The following is a 15,761-nucleotide window of genomic DNA, read 5'->3' as shown; positions in this document are numbered from 1 at the left end:
TCACCTCCTATATCACGAATCATGCGTTTTAATTGTAGTCTGTTTAGGACTTCTCCCACTCTGTCAGCCCAAGAGTTTGCGTGGTTTTGGTCAAGTCAAAGCACCAAGGCCTGCCGTACTGGGATTAGATCAGTGGGAAACAATTATGATACTGATAACCGTACCTGTTCTTTGAGTTAGTCTCTCTTGAAGAGAGAGCAAGCCCGCTTTCAGTGTTAGATTTTCCAGTCTGGTCCACAAGGGGCTCCCAGAGCAGCTCTCATAGCATTGTTTTGTGCTTTTCAAGCTTTTTACACAGTTGCTGTGATTGGCTTGTGAGTGAAGGTGCTGCTTAGTCGATCACTGATCCGGCTGTCTGTACATAGTATGTGTGAAACACTTGCAAATTAGCTCCTCCAGAGAGGGAGGTTAGCGACCTGAGGATTGCCCTGTGGCGAAGTAGTAAGACATTTGCATGGCATTTCGCGAGCGCTTTGGCCTGGGTTCGTATCCTGGCCGGGGAAGATTTACTGGGCGCATATCCTTAACTGTAGCCTGTTTACCCGACAGAAAAATAGGTACCTGGTTGTTAAACGATTTTGCAGGTCGTATTCTGGGGAATATTAGGATTACGAACTTGTCTGAAACGCTATGCGTATTAGCAGCTGCCAAGAATGTAAGAACTCCTGTATATATAAATAAATAAATAAAATAAAAATTGCCGTCAAATAACAAAATAAATAAAATAACTATTGCCGTCCTGGCCGCAGTTCTCTCTCTCAAGTAATTGTCTCAGCATTAAAATTTATCTGTGAGTCAAGGATTATTCCTAGATGCTGATAAGTGTCCACCAAATTGCTGATCCTGTAATTTGAGCTGCTTGATGTGCTTCAATATTTTTATGGCCATGTATTTTTTCTTGGTATGAACCTGCGTTACCTCTTCACTGATGCAGTCTAAGCATTTGGGTGCGAGTCACATCACATCCCATCCTTTTAAGATGAGGCAAATTCGTCCGCGTAGTCTAGCAGCTTGCAGTGTAGTAGGAGTTCCAACCTCATTATTCTTTCCATTAAACAGTAGAAGAATAGGGGCTGAGAATGCCTACTTGCGGTGTACCATTTTCTTGTCTTCTGTATTCGAAGACTGAGCCATGAAGTTTCACTCATGCCTCTCTGTTTATGTGACGGTTTTTGGCCCAGGAGAGCAGGTTGCTTTTGACCTCTTTTTCGACGAGGCAGCAGAGAATATCTGGGGTGCTAACCAGTTCAAAGGTTTTCTCGAGGTCCAGGAATATCAGCATTCCTGATCTGTCATTCAAGTGGGCTAACAGAGTGGTAATACATTCCACTGTGCCAACCCATTTTCTATAGACATTCATGTCCTGGTGCAGTTTAGGCATTTGCCACTGAAGTTCTGATTGCCATTCTGTCAGACGTCTTGGCTGCACAGTTTTGGAATGAGATGGGCCTTGGATTAGCTGGATCTTTGGGTTTTGTGATCGACACTATGTCTGCCGTATTCCAAGCTGTAGGTCTAGTTTGAGAAATCCAGGCTAAATTAATTAACCTTGGGTATGCAGTATCTCCTTCTGGGCCGAGATTCCTAATCATTTTATAAGTTATTTTGTAGTCTCCAGGGGATGTATCTTTGGAATTTTTCTTAGTCCGGCTGAGCTCATCCAGTGTGAAAGGGGTATTAGTGTCAGAGGCTTCTGCACATGCAGTTAGGTTTCTGTGTTACCTTTCTTCCTCTAATCCTTTCGGCACTGCTAGTACATCTGTTGGAAACTGATTACTGGCTGCTCTTTCTGCAAATTTGATTGTCAATACTTCAGCACCTTCTTGAGGATTTTTAGGGCGTGGGGCTTTTGGTGTTTAATTTCGTCTGGCCCTGTGGATTTGCTGCCACATCTTTCCAAGAAAGGTGTGTTCATTGAGCTGTGAACACCACGCCTGTGGTAGAAAAAAAAACTTTTGTTCTTTGATTATCCTGGTCTCTTTGTGTACATATTTCTCGACTTCACAGTGTGTGGAGGCTTTTTCAGTTGCAATCGCTTGTCTAAATTTTATATAGCTTCCTTGTGCAGTGGAGTCTGTGATTGAATTCTTTGGCACGTTCACAATAGTACCAATGACGACTTGTTTTTTTCAGTGAAATTGAGTAGTTGCCTGCACGTTGATCTGCTTTGACAAGATCTTGTTCTGCCTGATTAATGTCTTTGGGAACAACATAGTTTCTATGCCACTCTAAGATGAAGTTTTGAAAGCGATCCCATTTTGCTAAAGTGAAGTTCCAGGCTTTTGGTGGAGGTGGAGGATGGGTGGGTAGTTCCAACTTAAGATCAATTTGGACCCCATAGTGCTCCATCTTGTGAGTGTTGGCTCAACTGACCAGGTTGCTGCATCTTTGAAGGAGACTGGAATTAAGGTAAAGTCTAGTATGCTTCCTTGGATGAGGGTGGGATCATTCTTGTTTAGGATATGCATTTCTGGTAGCTGGTCTAGTAGATGTGCTGTGTGAGTTTCGGCCTCATTTGTTGCATTCGAGCACAGTGCCAAGCGATTATGAACGTTGAAATCCCCACCAATTATTGTGTTTGAGTTGGTGGGATGTCCAAATAACACTTAAAGTTCCATTGCTGCAAGTGGAAACCTGTAATCATTAAACATTTCAAGTTTGTCTTGTCTTAGTTCAATGAATACTCCCATAACCTCTGTCCCCGGTCCACAATCAGGTGGACTGATTGCGGGCTTAGAGATTAGGTCATTTTTCACATAGTTCATTCCCTGTATTGACCAGTGACTCATAGAAGGAAGAAGCCACGATAACCTGGTATTTTAGGTTCTAATCCGTCTCGAAGCAAGCTCTCTTGTAGTAGCAGAAAGTCTATACATTTTGGTTGTGAATTCCATTGCAGAATCTTTAGTCCTCATTGTTGTTGGAACTTGTTGATATTACCGTGACAGCCATGGAGGGAAAGTCAGATGAACTCGCCATGAAAGTTGAAATTGGAGTTGAAGATCTTGGTGCACTTTGTACCTTGATAATATTTGAGAATGACTCATCAAGGTCGCTTTCTGAACAACTGGACTTTATTACCTGTTTCTTTGTGTAGGTTAGTCGAGGTTTTTCTGCCCTGCGTCTTTGAAGGTGATGATATAGTTGGTTGGATTTTTTAAGGTTGTCCTCAATCTACTTTTGAGTCTCTATGAATTGTGTGATACCGTGTTTTGCTAGCAAGGTTTGGACCAATTCAGCTACCTTGGCTTTAAGAATTGGCCAGAGGATTTTTAAGTATGTGGAAGTATTACTTATTGCTTTGCTGGTTAGGGGCCTGCTTACGTTTTGGCCCTTATCAGTAGAAACCCGGACACTCATGCCTCCATTGCCGTGAGTGTTCTTACTGGATGCAATAAGCGAGCGACTACATTGGTCTATTTTCTGCTGGCACCCAGCTCTCCCTCTGTCCTGGACGGGGACTTTCTCATACTTCATGATGACATGGGGCATTTGCCTCCTCCACCTGGTTTAGTCTTGGAAAGCTGCACGCTGTTTTTGTGGGCAAGGGAGCTGGTATATATATGGGTTGATAATTCTGATTTGCTGCTATGATATTCGTTTGGATCCTTTTAAGTCTTTCAGTGCATCTCAGGTTCCAGGCATTGCTCCAAATTGCCTTGGGGCAATTTGGGCACTTCGTTTGCACTACCTGCTTAGCCTTGTGTTTATCTAGCCATATTTTGGCGTTGTGAAGCTGGCTTCAGACTCCACACCTCACTGGGAGTTTGCAGCTCTCCTTTTGATGTCCAAATCTCTGACATCTGAAGCAGCTGACGGGCTCTGGGAGCTTAAGTCGAGTGTAAGTAAACATGCTCCAAATGCCAATATCAAGCTTCTCTGAAATTGGTCCTTTAACAGTGACTAGGACTTGTCGGGTTTCCTGCTTCATTGATTTTATCTGGTGTCTTTCTGGTGACATAACATAATTTAGCTTTTCTACATGAGTTAGTGCCATGTGCAGGGAAAAGTGGAGGACAATGATTTTCCTTATTTTGTCCTCTGGCTTGAGCTTGTCACATTCCCGGTGACTCATAAGAATATTTAGAGCTGTTTCATCTTTGGGCCCTCAGGATATATTCACTTCTGAGGTTTTACTTTGCTGTGATCTTGAGCTGAGGATACATTTTATCAAGGTCTACTGCTGTGTTAAAAGAGGCTTTACCCTTTGTCTGTTGTACTCTGAATAGTGGTAGCGAGGATTTTGTCTGGGTAATTGCAGGGTTTGTCGATCTCTTCTCAATGGGTCTTAACTGAGTAGTTCTTCCTGTTGAAACTGGAGTCATTCTTTCTTTTGGAACTGGGAGCAACGCTGGTTCGCTCTCAACTTGTCTGGTGATCCACGGTATCGTCCGGTCACGTAATTTTAACTGAAGAGCATATTTTCGAGCGAGTTGGTTTGCGAATGCAACACAATCATCCATTTTCAGCCCTGTCGGTGTCCATCAATAATTTCGGTATGGTCGGACTCAATACACAGAGCAATGTGACACATAAATGACTTAAAACTTAAAACTGTAAATACTACTTAACGCTTGTAGATGAAGACTGATTGTTTGAGAGGGTGGTGGCATTTAGGAGGGCTTCTCTGTTTTTTGCAGGAGTGTTTTTTTCTCCAAAATTGCACTCATCTTAAGGAAGATAATATAATCCTTTTCTCAAACCCAGTATACAGAAGTATACAGTATACTCAGTCCAATTTTCTTTACGTTGGTCATAACCATGTTGGCCTGGTCATGCACCAACATGACCAAGTCATGTTGCCGCATTTTCTGTGTATGGCTGCGGAACTCAGTCGTCATTGAAAACCGTTGATAATCTACATTCTTGTGACATTCTGAGCAAATCTTTACTATAGACATTTTTAGTTATGACTCGTGCTTGGTGGTGTTTGTGAGGACCTTGGAGTCACCACTGTTGGTGATAGCTTTTGTAGTGGGCGTAGTGTTGTGGTATTAAGCGTAAAGGGCTGGTTTTCCCCCACACTGTAGAACCTCGGTTGGTGGGTTGGTGACCTCACATGGTTCTACCCGCCTGCCTTTATATTCTCTCACATCGGTCACTTTTTTCATGTGTATCTGCACTATATCCTTCGAAAAACGCTATTTCTGCTTCTTTTTTATTTCCAAATTGAAAAAACTGGAGTGCGCACGCACACGCACAGACGGGCACGCCCTTACCAAAACCCTCCGTCTTAAGTAAGACTAAAATGAGTAATACAGAGCAGGCAAGCTAGTCTCATGGTCGCCCCAGGAATATCCCGACAAAAACCAACGAAGCACAAGCAGCGAGACTCACCGGTACAGCAGGAGACGAGGCTCGCTACAACTGCGGTCAGGATAATTCCTATCATCCCCAAGTAGCAGTAGGATACGTCGTAGATAGTCTTGAACTCAATCCTGGATATAGTACAAGATATTTCTTAGATATCACATTGTTTAAAGGTACTTAATATTCTGCACTGAATTAATATTCCATAATTAATCTGTAAGTAATATTATTGTTTGAGGTATTAATGTTAGATTGTCAATCTGGTAACAATGTTTGAAATAATGGAAATTCATTACAAAATACATTGTTTGGTTTTCCTTAGAACAAAGTATTACACATATTGATGAGAATGAAGACATTAAAAAGAGCAAATTACACCAAATACACACACACACACACACACACACACACACACACACACACACACACACACACACACACACACACACACACACACACACACACACACACACACACACACACACACACACACGAGCACACACACGAGCACAAACACACACACGAGCAGTTGGAAAATGTAATACCACTAGGAGCTAGTGACCATTGAGTCCTAGTCTTTGACTACATGATGGAGCTTAAAATTGTGACCAAAGGACAAGAGGTCCGGGAAAGGAGACTTGATTACAGAAAAGGGGACTACAGAAGGATGAGGGACTACCTGGGAGAAGTGCAGTGGGAGGAAGAACTTAGAGGAAAAACAGTGCAAGGTATGATGAACCAAGTCATATTGAAATGCAAGGAGGCTGAAGAGAGATTTATTCCAACAATAAAGGAAAAAAGCAGGAGGGAATATAATAACCCATGGTTTAATAGACAGTGTCAGGAAGCAAAGGTGAGAAGCAGGAGGGAGTGGAGGAAGTACAGAAGACAAAGGACAGAGGACAACAGGATTAGATGTAACAGAGCTAGGAATGATTACATTAACATAAGACGAGTGTCGGAAAGAAATTATGAGAATGATATTGCAGTCAAAGCGAAAAAGCAACCAAAATTACTACATAGCCATATAAGAAGGAAGATGTCGGTAAATGACCAAGTGACAAGACTGAGGAAAACAGAAGGGGCATATACAGAAAGCGACAAGGAAATCTGCGAGGTACTGAATGCAAAATTCCATGGAGTGTTCACAACCGAGCCTCAGCAGCTCCCATTGTTAGAAGAGATTACCCAAGATGAAAGACTATCAGATATAGAGGTGACAGCAGAGGATGTAACGAAACAGTTGACAACACTGGATGCAAATAAAGCTGTTGGACCAGACAAAGTATCATCGTGGATACCTAAAGAGGCAGCGCAGGCTCTCAGCGTGCCTCTGGCAATGATCTTTAATGAGTCACTTATGTCGGGAGAATTGCCCAGTTGCTGGAAGGAGGCAAATGTCGTACCGATTTTCAAAAAAGGTGATAGGGAGGAGGCACTTAACTACAGACCCGTATCACTGACAAGCATCCCCTGCAAAATACTTGAAAGAATAATTAGGCTAAGACTTGTTGAGCACCTGGAGAGCATTGGGTTTGTAAACAAGCACCAACATGGGTTCTGGACAGGACAATCATGCCTAACAAACCTTTTAGAATTCTATAATAAAGTAACAAGGATAACGCAGGACAGAGAAGGCTGGGCAGACTGCATATTTCTTGACTGCCAAAAGGCCTTTGATACGGTACCGCACATGAGACTGCTATACAAACTTGAGAGGCAGGCAGGAGTAAGCGGAAAGGCCCTAGTATGGGTGAAGAACTACCTAACAGGAAGGAGCCAGAGGGTAATGGTAAGGGGCGAAAAGTCGGACTGGCGAACAGTAACAAGTGGAGTACCTCAAGGATCGGTGCTGGGACCAATCCTCTTTCTAATTTACGTAAATGATATGTTTACAGGAGTGGAATCATACATGTCAATGTTTGCGGATGACGCAAAATTAATGAGAAGAGTTGTGACAGACGAGGATTGTAGGATCCTCCAAGAGGACTTAAACAGGCTGCAGAGATGGTCAGGGAAATGGCTACTGGAGTTTAACACCAGTAAATGTAAAGTTATGGAAATGGGATCAGGTGACAGGAGACCAAAGGGACAGTACACAATGAAGGGGAACAGCCTACCTGTAACGATTCGAGAAAGAGACCTGGGAGTGGATGTGACACCTAATCTAACTCCTGAGGCACATATAAATAGGATAACGGCAGCAGCGTACTCTACACTGGCGAAAATTAGAACTTCATTCAGAAACCTAAATGAGGAGGCTTTTAGGGCGCTTTACACTGCCTACGTGAGACCCGTCTTAGAGTATGCCGCGCCATCATGGAGCCCCCACCTGAAGAAACACATAAAGAAACTGGAGAAGGTTCAGAGGTTTGCGACGAGGCTTGTCCCAGAGTTACGAGGGATGGGATATGAAGAGCGGCTGAAGGAACTGAACCTTACGACACTAGAGAAAAGAAGGGAGAGAGGAGATATGATAGGGACATATAAAATACTCAGGGGAATTGACAAAGTGGAAATAGATGAAATGTTCACACGTAATAATAACAGAACGAGGGGACATGGGTGGAAACTGGAAACTCAGATGAGTCACAGAGATGTTAGGAAGTTTTCTTTTAGCGTGAGAGTAGTAGAAAAATGGAATGCACTTGGGAACAGGTTGTGGAAGCAAATACTATTCATACTTTTAAAACTAGGTATGATAGGGAAATGGGACAGGAGTCATTGCTGTAAACAACCGATAGCTAGAAAGGCGGGATCCAAGAGTCAATGCTCGATCCTGCAAGCACAAATAGGTGAGTACAAATAGGTGGGTACACACACACACACACACACACACACACACACACACACACACACACACACACACACACACACACTCCCCCCCCCCCACCCTCCTCCTCCCACTCACCTCCCTTCCCCCCCACTCACCCCTCTCCCCAGGACCTCCCTTCTCCCCATCCCCCAAGCCCTCCCTTCTCCCACATGCACTCTCGTCTCTCCCACCCCAAGCCCTCCGTTCTCCCCCGCTCCCCTAAGCCCCCACCCCACCTAAGTCTTCCCCTCTCCACCACTCCCCTAAACCCTCCCCTCTTCCTCACCCACCTCAGCCCTCCTTTCCCCCCCCCCCCGTCCCCCAAGCCCTCCCCCCTTCCCTACATGTCACTTGAGGCAGTGAGCCTCAAGTGAGGCTTACTGCCTCACAGTTAGACTCTCTTCTTACTGTGAGGCAGGACCTGCCATCCCTGAACCCATGTTGATGCTGTGTTACAAAGGTCCTTCGCAGAAAGATGCTCCACAAGCTTTCTTCGCACAATTTTCTCCATCAGCTTGCACGGTGTGCAAGTTTGGGAAACTGGTCTGTAGTTCAGTGCCTCCTGTCTATCCCCCTTCTTGTATATAGGGACTACGTTAGCTGCTTTCCAAATATCTGGCAGTTCCCCTGTTGCCAGTGATTTGTTATACACTATGGAGAGTGGTAGGCACAGTTCTTTTGCTCCTTCCTTTAGTATCCAAGGGGAGATTCCATCTGACAAAGGCTATAGACCCAGATGGAATCTCCCCTTGGATACTAAAGGAAGGAGCAGAAGAACTGTGCTTACCACTCTCCATAGTGTATAACAAATCTCTGGCAACAGGGGAACTGCCAGAAATTTGGAAAGCAGCTAACGTAGTCCCGATATACAAGAAAGAGGATAGACAGGAGCCACTGAATTACAGGCCAGTGTCCCTAACCTGCATACCATGCAGGCTGATGGAGAAGATTGTGCGAAGAAAGCTAGTGGAGCACCTGGAGCGAAAGAACTTTGTAACACAGCACCAACATGGATTCAGGGATGGCAGGTCCTGCCTCAGAGGGTTACTTGAATTCTACGACCAGGCATCAAAAATAAGGCAAGAAAGAGAAGGGTGGGCAGACTGCATATTATTGGATTGTCAGAAAGCCTTTGATACAGTGCCACACAAGAGGCTAGTGAAAAAGCTGGAGATGCAGGCTGGAGTGAAAGGGAAGGTACTCCGTTGGATACAGGAGTACCTAAGCAACAGGAGACAACGAGTCAGTGTGAAGGGTGAGGTCTCAGATTGGCGAGACGTTACGAGTGGAGTCCCGCAGGGGTCAGTCCTTGGACCTATACTGTTTCTGGTATATGTAAATGATCTTCCAGAGGGTATAGAATCGTTTCTCTCAATGTTTGCCGATGATGCAAAAATTTTGAGGAGGATTGAAACTGAGGACGATAGTAGGAGGCTACAAGATGACCTAGACAGACTGAGTGAATGGTCCAAAATATGGCTGTTGAAGTTCAACCCGAGTAAATGCAAAGTAATGAAACTAGGCAGTGGAAACAGGAGGCCAGACACAGGATACAGAATAGGAGATGAAGTACTTAATGAAACGGTCAGAGAGAAAGATCTAGGAGTTGATATCACACCAAACCTGTCTCCTGAAGCACACATAAAAAGAATAACGTCTGCGGCATATGCGAGGCTGGCTAACATCGGAACAGCGTTCAGGAACCTGTGTAAGGAATCATTCAGAATCTTGTACACCACATATGTAAGACCAATCCTGGAGTATGCGGCCCCAGCATGGAGCCCGTATCTTGTCAAGCACAAGACGAAGCTGGAAAAAGTCCAAAGGTATGCCACTAGATTAGTCCCAGAACTATGAGGCATGAGTTACGAGGAAAGGCTGCGGGAAATGCACCTTACGACACTGGAAGACAGAAGAGTAAGGGGAGACATGATCACAACCTACAAAATCATCTGAGGAATCGACCAGGTAAACAAGGATAAACTATTCAACAATAGTGGGACGCGAACAAGGGGACTCAGGTGGAAACTGAGTACCCACATGAGCCACAGAGACGTTAGAAGGAACTTTTTCAGTGTCAGAGTAGTTAACGGATGGAATGCATTAGGCAGTGATGTGGTGGAGGCTGACTCCATACACAGTTTCAAATGTAGATATGATAGAGCCCAGTAGGCTCAGGAATCTGTACACCAGTTGATTGACAGTTGAGAGGCGGGGCCAAAGCTCAACCCCCGCAAGCACAAATAGGTGAGTACACAAATTTGGAAGACGGCAAACGTAGTCCCGATATACAAGAAGGGGGATAGACAGGAGGCACTGAACTACAGGCCAGTGTCCCTAACTTGCATACCAGACAAGTTATTGTAGAAAATTTTGCGAGAAAAGCTAGTGGAACACCTGAGTGAAGGAACTTTGTGACACAACACCAACATGGTTTTAGGGATGGCCAGTCATGCCTCACAGGATTAATTGAATTCTACGACCAGGCAACAAGAATCAGACAAGAAAGAAAGGGGTGGGCAGACTGCATGGTTTTAATGCAGGCAGAGGAGGCGGGGACTGTTTCGGGAAAGATAGGGTGAAAAAGAAGGGGGGGGGGGGGTTATTCTGTGACTGGCGTAATGTTACACATAAGTAAAAGCGTTTCGTATTTTTATTTACTCCAAACCTTTACTGTGTGTGTGTTTGCTTGTGTGTGTGTTTGCTTGTGTATGTGTTTGCTTGTGTGTGTGTTTGCTTGTGTATGTGTTTGCTTGTGTATGTGTTTGCTTGGGTGTGTGCATGTCACGAGTGCCCCTTATATGTCACACTTCTACCCAGAATAAGCCACTTTGAGATTTTAATATATATATGATAAACTGAACAAGATTTTTATTATAATTTACCTCACTGTACATCAGTTAACTGACAGAAGCAGGCAGTTCTCACCGGCCAAAACCGTCCCGCTCACACAACCAAGTGAGTATATAATGATGTCCTTATGTCGAGGTCCGTTGTGAATCCGTGGTCTCTCCACGTGGCGTGGAGTCCACGCTGTCCACTAAGTGCCAGTGGATTGGTGCTGGTGGTTGTTTCGATATGCTTCCTTTAACCTGTTGTGTTACCGTTCACTAATTTACTGTAACCCTGTTCACTGTAGTCCAAGTATACCTCGATACAAATTTGTAATCACAGGTTTCATGGCCGTACGCTCCCCACATGGCCCGGAGCTGGTGATTATTGTGTTTAACACAAAAGTTCTACTTGTTTCTCTGTATTTTTTCTATGTGCACTTATACACTGTGTGATATCCTAGATCCGTGATCTGTCACTGTAAACCTAAGAAGCCCGATTAAATTAGGATTTTTGCGAAACGCAAAAGCCCACGACCCTCCCACGCGACCGCTTGCGCCTGACTGCTGTGTGAGTGTGTGTGTGTGTGTGTGTGTGTATTTACATAGTTGTTCTCACCTAATTGAGCTTGCGGTGGTTGAGCTTTGGCTCTTTAGTCCCGCCTCTCAACCGTCAAACTACTGGTATTCAGATTCCTGAGCATTTCGAGCTCTATTATATCTACATTTGTAACAGTTCATGGAGTCAGCCTCCACCACATCACTTCCTAGAGCATTCCATTTACTAACTACTCTGACACTGAAAAAGTTCTTTCTAATGTCTCAGTGGCTCATTTGGGTACTCAGTTTCCACCTGTGTCCCTTTGTGCGTGTACCACCCATGTTAATGGTCTATCCTTGACTACCCTGTCAATTCTCCTGAGAATTTTATGTGGTGATCATGTTTCTCCGAGCTCTTCTGTCTTCCAGCGACGTGAGTAGCAGTTCACTCAGCCTTCCTTTATAACTCATGCCTCTTAGTTCTGGTACTAGCCTAGTAGCATACCTCTGAACTTTTTCCAGCTTCGTCTTTTGCTTCACAAGGGACTTAATGCAGTCCCAGCTTAATGCTGGGACTGCATACTCCATGATTGGTCTTACATATGTGGTATACAAGGTTCTGAAGGATTCCTTACACAGGTTTCTGAAGGTAGTTCTGATGTTAACCCACTCTCGCATACGCTGCCGATGTTATTCTGTTGATGTGGGCTTCAGGAGATAGGTTTGATGTGATATCAACTCCTTGATCTTTCTCTCTGTCCGTTTCGTGAAGGGCTTCCTCTCCCATTTGGTATCCAGTGTCTGGCCTCCTATTTCCTCCGCCTAGTTCCATCACCTTACATTTACTTGGGTTGAACTTTAGCAGCCTTTTGTAGGACCATTCCTTCAGTTTGTCTATGTCATCTTGTAACCTCATATTATTTTCCTCTGACTTAATCCGCCTCATACAATTTTCCTCTGTCTTAATCCGCGTCATAATTTTTGGCATCATCAGCAAACATTGAGAGGATCGAGTCTATACCCTCTGAGAGATCATTTATATATATCAGAAACAGTATAGGTCCAGGGACTGATCCCTGTTGGACTCCACTGGTGACGCCTCGCCACTCCGAGACCTCGCCCATTACAGTGACTCGCTGTCGTCTGTTGCTTAGATACTTCCTTATCTAGTGGAGTACCTTCCATTTCACTCACGCCTGCATCTCCAGCTTGTACACTACTCTCTTATGTGGTACTGTGTCAAAGGCTTTCTTTCAATCCAAGAATATGCAGTCTGCCTAGCCCTCTCAATCTTGCCTGATTTATGTGGCCTGGTCATAGAATTCAATTAATCATGTGAGGCATGATTTGCCATCCCTGTACCCAAGCTAATGTTGTGTTACAAAGTTATTTTGCTGCAGATGTTCCACTAGTTTTTTTTCAGAAAATCTTCTCTATCATCTGGCATGGAATGCAAGTTAGGAACACTGGCCTGTAGTTCAGTGCCTCCTGTCTATCACCCCTCCTGTATATTGGGACTACATTGGCCGACTTCCAAGTTTTTGGCAGTTCACTGGTTACCAGTGATTTGTTGTATTTCATGGATAGCGGCGGGCACAGAGCTTGTGCTCCTTCCTTTAGTATCTATGGTGAGATTTTATCCGGGCCTATAGCTTTTATCATATCTAAATCTAGCAGATGCTTCCTCACCTTCACATTGGTAATCACGAACTCCTCTAGTTGTGTCTGGTTAGATATTCCCTCTCTTATCTGTGGGACTTTCCTTGCTCAACTGTGAAGACCTCCTTGAATTTCATTACCTGCTCTTCACTGTTGTTTATCTCCAGATTTGGCTGTGCAGCAATTTAGGCTGAGTCTTTGTCATACTCACTATATCATTTTCATTTTGTTCTTCTGTCTCTCTTCTCATCTTGACGTTATCATTCCTTGGGCTCTGGTATCTTTCTCTGTTCTCTAGTGTCTAGTGTTATTTCTTTAGTTTCACCACGGCCTTATACTTAGTTGCTTTGCTAGCTTACATCTCTGATTAAATCATGGGTTTCTTGTCTGCATTTCATGTTTTTCATTTGGACTGATACGAACTTGTCTGCTTCCTCCTTACACTTCTACATGATGTAGTTCATCATATCTTGGGCCGTCTTTCGTCTGAGCTCTGTTTCCCAAGCGATATCTGTTAGGAATTTCCTTATCTCTTCATAATTTCCATTCTGGAATGTCGGCCTTTTGTTTTCTGGGCCCTTCCTTGAGTACCTTAACCCTACTTCGACCAGGTACTCAAACATCAGTACACAGTGATCACTCATCAAACACACTTATCAGTGTGTGTATTCACCTAGTTGTGCTTGCGGGGGTTGAGCGCTGCTCTTTCGGCCCACCTCTCAACTGTCAATCAATCAACAGTTACTAACAACTAACTAAATTCCCCTCCCCCTCAGGAAAGAGGCTCATAATAGCTGTTCAACTCCCATGTACCTATTTACTGCTAGGTAACAGGGGCATCAGAGTGAAAGACTCTTTTCCCATTGTTTCTCGCCAGCGCCGGGAATCGAACCCCGGAACACAGGATTACGTGCCCAGAGCGCTGTCCACTCAGCCACCGGCGCAGTGTGTGTGTGTGTGTGCGTGTGTGTGTATGTGTGTGTGTGTGTGTGTGTGTGTGTGTGTGTGTGTGTGTGTGTGTGTGTGTGTGTGTGTGTGTGTGTGTGTGTGTGTGTGTGTGTGTGTACTCACCTAATTGTACTCACCTAGTTGTGCCTGCGGGGGATGAGCTTTGGCTCTTTGGTCCCGCCTCTCAACTGTCAATCAACAGGTGTACAGGTTCCTGAGCCTATTGGGCTCTATCATATCTACACTTGAAACTGTGTATGGAGTCAGCCTCCACCACATCACTTCCTAATGCATTCCATTTGTCAACCACTCTGACACTAAAAAAGTTCTTTCTAATATCTCTGTGGCTCATTTGGGCACTCAGTTTCCACCTGTGTCCCCTAGTGCGTGTGCCCCTTGTGTTAAACAGCCTGTCTTTATCAACCCTGTCAATTCCCTTGAGGATCTTGAATGTGGTGATCATGTCCCCCCTAACTCTTCTGTCTTCCAACGAAGTGAGGTTCAATTCCCGTAGTCTCTCCTCGTAGCTCATACCTCTCAGCTCGGGTACTAGTCTGGTGGCAAACCTTTGAAGCTTTTCCATTTTAGTCTTATGCTTGACTAAATATGGACTCCATGCTGGTGCCGCATACTCCAGGATTGGTCTGACATATGTGGTATATAATGTTCTGAAAGATTCCTTACACAAGTTTCTAAAGGCCGTTCTTATGTTAGCCAACCTGGCATATGCTGCTGCTGTTATCCTCTTGATATGAGCATCAGGGGACAGGTCTGGCGTGATATCAACCCCCAGGTCTTTCTCTCTCTCGGACTCTTGAAGTATTTCATCTCCCAAGTGATACCTTGTATCTGGTCTCCTGCTTCCTACCATTATCTTCATTACATTACATTTGCTTGGATTAAACTCTAACAGCCATTTGTTCGACCATTCCTGCAGCTTGTCCAGGTCTTCTTGAAGCCTCAAGCTGTCCTCCTCTGTCTTAATCCTTCTCATAATTTTGGCGTCGTCAGCAAACATTGAGAGGAATGAGTCTATACCCTCTGGGAGATCATTTACGTATATCAGAAACAGGATAGGTCCAAGTACAGAGCCCTGTGGGACTCCACTGGTGACTTCACGCCAGTCTGAGGTCTCACCCCTCACTGTAACTCTCTGCTTCCTATTGTTTAGGTACTCCTTTATCCACTGGAGCGCCCTACCAGTTACTCCTGCCTGTTTCTCTAGCGTATGCATCAACCTTTTATGGGGTACTGTGTCAAAGGCTTTCCGACAGTCCAAAAAAATGCAGTCCGCCCATCCTTCTCTTTCTTGTTTAATCTTTGTCACCTGATCGTAGAATTCTATCAATCCTGTAAGGCAAGATTTACCCTCCCTGAACCCATGTTGATGGGTTGTCACGAAGTCTCTTCTCTCCAGATGTGTTACTATTACAGATTAGTAACACATCTGTAATATACAGATTATATTACAGATGTGTGTGTGTGTGTGTGTGTGTGTGTGTGTGTACTCATGTATTGTACTCACCTAATTGTGCTTGCGGGGGTTGAGCTCTGGCTCTTTGGTCCTTTGGTGTGTGTGTGTGTGTGTGTGTGTGTGTGTGTGGGTGTACTCACCTATTTGTACTCACCTATTTGTGCTTGCGGGGGTTAAGCTTTGG

At 44.4% G+C, this 15,761-nt stretch overlaps 1 pseudogene; it reads right to left on the bottom strand.

The window, feature by feature from the left end:
* The window catches only part of LOC123756214 (sodium-coupled monocarboxylate transporter 1-like), a 191,207-nt pseudogene that overhangs the window by 1,020 nt on the left and 174,426 nt on the right, over window positions 1–15,761 (bottom strand).

Source organism: Procambarus clarkii, chromosome 36, assembly GCF_040958095.1.
Source record: "Procambarus clarkii isolate CNS0578487 chromosome 36, FALCON_Pclarkii_2.0, whole genome shotgun sequence".
Lineage (NCBI taxonomy): Eukaryota > Metazoa > Arthropoda > Malacostraca > Decapoda > Cambaridae > Procambarus > Procambarus clarkii.
The sequence above is the reverse complement of the archived record's forward strand: the minus strand, read 5'-3'. Positions and strand labels throughout refer to the sequence as shown.